Source organism: Gastrolobium bilobum, unplaced genomic scaffold (genome assembly GCF_033153095.1).
Source record: "Gastrolobium bilobum isolate Gb01-03AN ecotype WA unplaced genomic scaffold, APGP_CSIRO_Gbil_v1 utg102020, whole genome shotgun sequence".
NCBI classification, from domain to species: Eukaryota; Viridiplantae; Streptophyta; class Magnoliopsida; order Fabales; family Fabaceae; genus Gastrolobium; species Gastrolobium bilobum.
Genome location: NW_026897968.1, coordinates 34,124 through 41,967, shown reverse-complemented (window position 1 = coordinate 41,967; position 7,844 = coordinate 34,124). Strand labels below are relative to the sequence as shown.

Genomic DNA, 7,844 nt, shown 5'->3' with positions numbered 1-7,844 from the left:
TGGTCCTTAATCAACAACTTACATAAAGGCTTGGCAATTTTTGAAAAATCTACCTTGTGCCCAAGAACAATTCCTTCAGTCACCATGAAGTGACATTTCTCCCAATTCAAAACCAAATTACAATCTTGACATCTTTTTAAAACAGAATCCAAATTTTCCAGACATACATCAAAATTAGAACCAAATACAGAAAAATCATCCATGAAAATTTCTATGCATTCTTCTACCATGTCAGAGAAAATGGAAAACATGCACCTTTGAAAGGTGGCAGGAGCATTGCATAAGCCGAAAGGCATCCTCCGGTATACGAAAATTCCATATGGGCATGTAAATGCAGTCTTCTCCTGATCCTCTGGGGCGACAGCTATCTGATTGTAACCTGAGTAGCCGTCCAAGAAACAGTAAAAGGCATGTCCTGCCAATCTTTCCAACATCTGGTCCAAGAAAGGAAGTGGAAAATGATCCTTCCTTGTTGCCTTGTTCAGCCTCCGGTAATCAACGCATATTCTCCAGCCAGTGATTTTCTTTGTGGGAATCAGCTCATTATTCTCATTTTTCACCACAGTCATCCCCCCTTTCTTGGGTACTGTTTGAACAGGACTCACCCAAGCACTGTCTGAGATAGGATAAATCATTCCAGCATCAAGTAGCTTCACAACCTCCTTCCTCACTACCTCTTTCATAGTGGGGTTGAGTCTCCTCTGTGGTTGCCTCACTGGTTTGATTTCCTCTTCCATCAATATTTTGTGGGTGCAAAAGGAAGGATTGATACCCTTAAGATCTGAAAACTGTCATCCAATAGCCATTTTATTCTTCTTGAGTACCTTAATCAACTTCACTTCTTCACTCTCAGATAACATTGCATTGACGATTACTGGATATGTTTGATCATCCCCAAGGAACACATACTTCAGATTTGAAGGTAGTTCTTTAAGCTCTACCTTAGGTGCTCCCACAGGAATGTCATCAATCTTCTTTTCAAGCTCTTCCACTTCTGGTTCCTCTTGGTAATCTTCTGTACTTGTCTCCTTTTCTAATCTTTCTTCCTCAACTGAAAATTCTTCTTCTCTACTCACTTCTTCCACAACCTCCTGTATCACATCTAATCTGAAACAATCCCCCACATCAACAGGATGTTTGATGGCTTCAAAAACATCAATTGTAACAGTTTCCTCATCCACCCTCAACATCAACTTCCCCTGTTCCACATCTATCAGAGATCTTGTAGTTGCTAAAAAAGGTCTTCCTAACAATAGAGGACTTTCAGTATCTTCTTCCTCCATGTCAAGTATCACAAAATCCACAAGAAAAATGAACTTGTTTACCTTTACCAGGACATCTTCAACCACACCTTCAGGCTTCTTAATAGATCTATCTGCAAGATGCGAGATAAGATTAGTTTCCTTCAGGGTGTTGATTCCCAAGGCTCTACATACCGTCAATGGCATCAGATTTATGCTGGCCCCCAAATCACAGAGTGCCTTCCCCACTTCCACATCTCCTATAGCAATAGAAATGCTGAAGCTTCCTGGATCTTGCAATTTTGGTGGAAGCTTCTTCTGGATCAGAGCACTATATTCTGCTGTCAGGGCCACTGTTTCACCATCATTCAATTTTCTGTTCTTAGTAAGGAGATCTTTCATGAATTTGGCATAGTGGGGCATGTTCTCCAAAGCCTCAAAAAATGGAATATTAATTTGCAAATTTTTGAAAATATCCAGAAATCTTACATAGTGCTGTTTCTGAATCTCATTCTTCAACCTCTGAGGTGAGGGTAAGGAACTTTGGCATATGGAGACAAAGTGACTGGCTGGTCCTGCTTGTCAGCCATCTTCTTCTTCTCCCACTTCATTATCTTCTTGGGCACAACATCATTTTCAACTACCACCTCCTTTTCTTCCTTATCTTCCTTCACTGTTTCTTTTTCTTTATTTTCCTTCACCTTTTCTACTCCATCATCAGAGACTACATCTTCAACCACAACCTCCTATTCATTCTTCTTATCTTCCACATTCTTTTTCACCTGTTGAAGCACCAACCCACTTCTTGTCATGATTTCTTTGCAGTGCTCCTTAGGATTCACCATTGTATCACTAGGAAACTTCCCCTGTGGTCTCTCAGATATCTGTCTTGATAGCTGACTGATCTGGGTCTCCAGATTCCTGATAGATGCTTCCTGATTTCTTAATGAAGTCTTGGTCTCTTGCATGAATGCAAATGTTTCCTCTCTGAATGAATTAGACCCCTGAATGTAATCTTGAGTAGTCTTGGATAACTGAGCAAAGGCTTTTTCCCATGCAGCAGTGTCACTTGGCTGTGATGAGTGTGTTGGAGGAGGATGCAGTGGAGGATTCAACTGATGGTTGGAACTATAACTAAACCCTGGGTGCTGATTCTTGTTCTTCCATGGTGGCACATACACATTTCGCCCCTGGTTGTTGTAATTCCTCTGGTTGTTGTTGTCATACCACACTCCATTAACTTCTGCTTGCTCTGATGATCCCCCATAATCACATTCCTCTGTCACATGGCCCTTCCCACAGATAGCACACACGCACTTGGTGTCCACAGAAGCAACCTTTTGTGAGGATAGTTGCTTAGTGAGAACATCCGACTGCTGTTGCTGTTGTCTCTATTCCATGCTGTGGACATTTCCTCAATAAAGTCTTGAATCTCTCCCAGGCCTCATAGATGGATTCTGACTCTTTTTGCTTGAAGCATGTAATCTCATCCTTCAACTTAGCCCTTTTGGATGCTGAGAAAAATCTCTGCAAGAACTTGGTTTGCAGATCATCCCAAGTTGTTATACTCCCTTGAGGAAATGATTGCAACCATCTCCTTGCATCATCCGTCAGTGAATGAGTGAATAGTCTCAACAGAATTGCATCCCTTGTGACACCATTAATTTTCACAGTATCACTCAACAGCAGAAAATTTTCTATATGCAAGTATGGATCCTCTGCACTGGTTCCAGCAAATTGATCTTTCTGTACCAAATGTATTAATGCAGGCTTCAATTCGAAGTTGTTTGGTTCCACTGTAGGGCGCACAACACTCCCAATGGGAGGGATCACTGCAGGAGTCATGTACTCTCCCAGTGTCCTCTGTTCTGGTGGTGGTCTGTGGTTCTCGGCCATAACTTCTTCTTGGTTTAGAGCACTGGTTTCACCCCTTTCTTGAAATTGTCTTCTTTGTCTGGCTGCCTTTTGTTCTTCCTCACTGTCCTTTCTAATTCTGGATCATACAACAAAAAATTTGGTTCAACCGTACCTCGCATTCACCAGAATTAAAATCGACCAAAAACATAACTACAAGTAAAATGCTGAAAATAAAAGATTCAATCTCAGATTTCTATTAGTATCAATCAATGTTGAAAAACAAATCCTCGGTAACGACGCCAAAAACTTGTTGCGGATCTAGCAAGTGTACTAGTCGTACAAGTAATAAAATGATGAGTAAATATTGTTCCCACAGAGATTTGTATTCAAACACCAATGAACCATAGAAAACTAATTTGAATTACACAAAGGTTTGTAAAAATCATGAAATACTTTGTCACCAGAAAGTTGATTGAAAGGTAAATTAATCTAATACTAAAAATTTGAATTAAGATTTATAAAAACAAGTAGTCAGAAAACAACTTTCCTCAACAATAAACTCATGTAAACTGATCATATGATGAACTCTTTTTCCTGTGATGTTAATCAACCTTTTACTTATCCTCAAGATGTAATCCCTTACTACCCTGATAGATACATTAATCAGAAACCCCAATCCCTTGGTGATTCATTTCTTAATACATGCATGAAATACTAAGGTCTTAAGATTACATCAGAACTATAGTATCAATTCCTTGAGTACTATAATCCTGATGATGAGATTGTCAGATATAGGAGTAGTGTAAATATTCCTATTCTACACTCCTCCCTTAGTAGAAATAATTGAATCAGAAAATCTCATATCAACACATGAAAAACACTTCATCATATTAATCAAACATACATAAGAATATCATTGAGTTCCATTGAATTCAGACTACAATGACTCTACTCAGACATAACTAAGGAAGATATAAGAGAAGAAAGATCAAACTCCATTTCCATGTAGTGAATCTTCAATCTCCAAGTGCAATTACAATAGAAAACTAACTAATACAAAGACTAAGTCCTAAAGAAATTTAGAGAGAAGTTAGATCAGAGAATCTGATGTAGGAGAGAAAGAGAGAAACTCCAGATTTCTAAAAATGTGAAGGCCTTTGCCTTATATAGTTTTACAATTTAAAACAGAAATTTAATATGCGCGCTAAATCGTTCAGAATGAGCATTTTAGCGTCCATGCTTGATGGATGCCCAACTGTCCTCAACTGACTTGAACGCTAAAACGTTCATGAATGGCCGTTTTAGCGTCAACGCCTTGTGAATGCTTAACTGTCCTCAACTGACTCCACCGCTAAAACACTTGGTTTGGACGTTTTAGCGTTGGAGACCAGAGGCTTTTTCTAACATCAGGGCGCTAAAACGCTTGTTACAGGAAGTTTTAGCGCACAAGACCAGCAACTTTTCATCCTCTGTACACAGCAGCGCGCTAAAACGTTCTGTGTGGACGTTTTAGCGCTCAGCACCAGCAAGTTTTGGCCTCTTTTTGCAGCAGGGCGCTAAAACGTTCTGTGTGGAAGTTTTAGCGCTCAACACTTAGGCATTTTTCTCCTCTTCAGAATCTTCTTCCTTCTCCAATTGCCCTTTTAGCTTGTTTTTCCTACAAGAACAATACAAATTCTCAATAAAGCTTCTTGAACTTGTAGTTGAGGACATTCTAGGACATTAACCTCTTTTTCCATCATTTAATCACACAAATTGATACTAATTCATGCTGAAAAACCTGATGAACTAAGGGTTTATCAATATACAAGTGCAATCCAATCAGAATACGTTCTAAGCTATTCCTTATAAATTACCAACGAGTTTCCAAGCATAAGGGTTCATGTACCCATTTGGCCACCAAGGCTATTTTCCCAAAAATATTCTGACTTCATAACAATTTTCTAACGTTTTAACAGTGACTAATCAAACCCAAACAGAATCGGTTTTATCATACAGTGGACTCATGACATTTATTCAAATTTAGCTCAACCAGACCTTAGGTGTGGGAAAGAAAGGTCTAACCTCATGCTGTATTTTTAATTTTATTAGAACCTAGTTTATAACAAAATTTATCAAGACAGAATGGTTTTATCTAAGCAACACATTAAAGATACTTTATCCCAAAACCCAACTAATCCATGTAAGTTGCGCTACAAGAGGGCCTAAGTAAGTTGCCTATAACATTTGATTTATAAAAGGTTTAGATACACTAACTCTCAACCAAACTGCCCCAACTTTTCTTAAAAGATCATTTCAGAGTTTATTCTCTTTATGCCTTCAAACTATGGTCCAAGGACATAACATGGCAGAATCTAAAAATATAAATTAACTAAGAGAGCTACTTCCTAAGCAGGCTTGACGTCTAAAATAGAGGAGGAAAAAGGGTTTTGTGCTTACCTCTTGCAAGCACAAAGGGAACCACTAGTTGAACAATGAGCGGCACTTTAGCTTCCCAAGCCCCACGAAAGACAGCAAGATCAGCCCTCCTACAGAGGCTGTGCGCACAAGGGTATGGAGAGGGAGACGAGAGTCTAAATCTATTCGTGAACGCAACGAGGGTTCCTCTTAAGCTCCAAGATTTCAGATTTTAGCTACATGTAGACAAGGAAACGTTCCCATCAAAGCTGGATGACATGCGTACGAACGTAGAAAAGATGAATACCTTACCTTGTTGATAGTTTAGGTTCGGTCACAAGGAAAAGAAGAATGCTAAATGTCTAGTGTTTTGCTCAAGGAGCTCGCGACTGCAACAATGGAGGATGAAACAATTTTTTTCTTGTGCTTTCTCCTAAAAACGTTCACGGTCACGGAGGAATGAGGAGGTGTTTAGGATTTTCGTTTTCTCTCAATGGGGTTCACGGTTTATTGAGGAAGAGAAGGGGGAATTCAAATTCTGGTTGGTCTCCTTTGCTAAATGTATACGGTCTTGAGAATGAGAGGAGAAGAAAATAACTAAGTTTTCAGTTTTGTGGTAACACTAATTAGCGCATATAGATAAAGGGAAGGGAAGAGATAAGGCTCTTGGGGTTGAATCATTGTGACACAATCAGTATTCTCTTATGTATGACAAAACTGATTTAGTTTGTTTATCCTAGCAAGGGATCATAATTTGGTCATGCCCTATGCGCACAAGCGACGAAGAGTGAGTTAGATAGCATAGCAAAAGAAATCTGATTGCTTTCTCTACACTCTAAGCGCATGCAAGAGTGGTGGAAGGCTTTTGGTTGACACATGAAGTACATGCAAGTGAAAGAGAAAGCCAAGTGGCACGCATGCAAACAATTGGAAAGCTAGGAGACATGCATAGGCTGGATTGTGTTGGCTGATTGGGTTTGATTAACAAAAGCAAGTCAGAATTTTTGTCTATGGCTTCCCATCATGCACACAAGGGACTTGATGAGGAGAAGGTGATGTGGCTTTAGGGACCACTTAGACCACATGCAAGTAATTTGGGCTGGTTGGAGCCCCCTCCCAAGGCACTAGGGCCGTAGCCCTTAATGGGGAAAAAGGTTACAAATTAAGTGCCCTAAAGGCCCACCTCTCACACATAATGTCCTACTAATTATTTACTAAGGGTTTGTTCTTTGTAATAAAATTAATCACATACTTTTAATGAGTACTCATATAATTCTAAATAGTGTTATGCTTTCTATATACTATAATTAAATTATTCCTATACTCATAACTAGAGTTTCACATGCCTACAATAAATTCTCACCTATTATAATTCAAGTGAATTCCCTAACTCAATATTAATTCCATACTAATAGCCAAATAATTCGAAGACCAAACGAATATTACATGTAATTCGAATTCTCTCATATGCATTCTCATGCCTTATCGTATCTTATGTATTTCCCCTAATTACGTGGGATGTTACACTCTCCCCACCTTATTTTGAAATTTGTCCCCAAACTTCGTCCTACCTTCCGAAAGGCTACTTAGTTCAAGTGTCTAACACCATCTCATTCGTACACTACGTCATATTACATCCAGCTATGCATCTACAAGTCGCTGCACATCAATTCGGTTACTACAACAGATTTCACCATTGAAATAGAGTATGACAATAAGCATATGACTCCTCAAAATCCCTATATCAACACTCACTCTTGATGTCACACCATACTACTACTCACTGATCAAGAATTTAAATGTTTCCATATAACGATGTGGTTAACAAGTCAATGGCCTAAATAAAGAGATTCTTTAGAATGTAGGGTTCCATATACATAGAAAAGTACTACCTCACTTAATAACATCACAAGCAGAATTTTATACTTATTAACCTTCAAGAAGTCAAGCAAGTAAAACAGTACACATCATAATCCAAATTTCAATTGAGAGGAATCTTCATAAAATCCCAAAACTTCTATTCTATTTATTTATTTTTTCATACATATCATGTTAAGTGGTACCTCTCATACAGTTCGTCAATACACCCACATGAGGAAACTTCCTCGAGCTTTCCGCTGTCCTAGGTACCTCAGGTGTAATTGACTCCACTGATCAGAGAATCCATTAACCATAATATGAACTTTCCAGACATTGACACATATTACAATTCTGAAGCGGCTATCAAACATAACCCACCAAAACAGACCAAATTTTTATAAATCAAGTTCACAATACTCGCATTCATAGTTCCTAGTTGTAGTTAAATTTGCATTCAAGGGACAACTAAAATTTAAGGTACGAGATCTC

The 7,844-nt window shown here is 38.7% G+C and overlaps 1 non-coding gene across 1 annotated transcript; it reads left to right on the top strand.

Moving 5' to 3' along the window:
- Positions 1–2,634: 2,634 nt before the first annotated feature.
- Positions 2,635–2,741, top strand: LOC133311875 (small nucleolar RNA R71). The gene has a single exon (XR_009751601.1). It is a non-coding gene; the product is annotated as a small nucleolar RNA R71 (small nucleolar RNA).
- The last annotated feature ends 5,103 nt before the right edge of the window (positions 2,742–7,844 follow it).